At 41.5% G+C, this 272-nt stretch overlaps 1 protein-coding gene across 1 annotated transcript in view; it reads right to left on the reverse strand.

The window, feature by feature from the left end:
• LOC118341556 (signal-induced proliferation-associated 1-like protein 3) overlaps positions 1 to 272 on the reverse strand; it is a gene marked incomplete at its 3' end in the record, with an annotated part of 58934 nt that continues 58662 nt past the window's right edge. The window contains 1 exon segment of the mRNA XM_035679831.1: positions 1 to 272.

The following is a 272-nucleotide window of genomic DNA, read 5'->3' on the forward strand; positions in this document are numbered from 1 at the left end:
ATTTTTCTTTTTCTTTTGGCTGATTCGCTGCAGGAACAGTATTAGGCCTCTCCAGGTGATGTAGTGTTCTCTAAAACAGTCAGTCTGCTCTCCTACTCGCTCCTCTGGCATAGTAGCACGTGTATTCATATATAAGACAAGTATATAAGACGTTCTGACTTCAGTTTATAAAAATAAACGGGCTCAGAGAATAGAGAGGGAGGGTCTCTGCTCTGTCTGTGCACAGGCTTTCTGGGAGTGTTGCATTTTTAAAAATCAAATCTCTCTCTCTC

Source organism: Morone saxatilis, unplaced genomic scaffold (assembly GCF_004916995.1).
Source record: "Morone saxatilis isolate NCDOM2014 unplaced genomic scaffold, NCSU_SB_2.0 Contig8, whole genome shotgun sequence".
NCBI classification, from domain to species: domain Eukaryota; kingdom Metazoa; phylum Chordata; class Actinopteri; family Moronidae; genus Morone; species Morone saxatilis.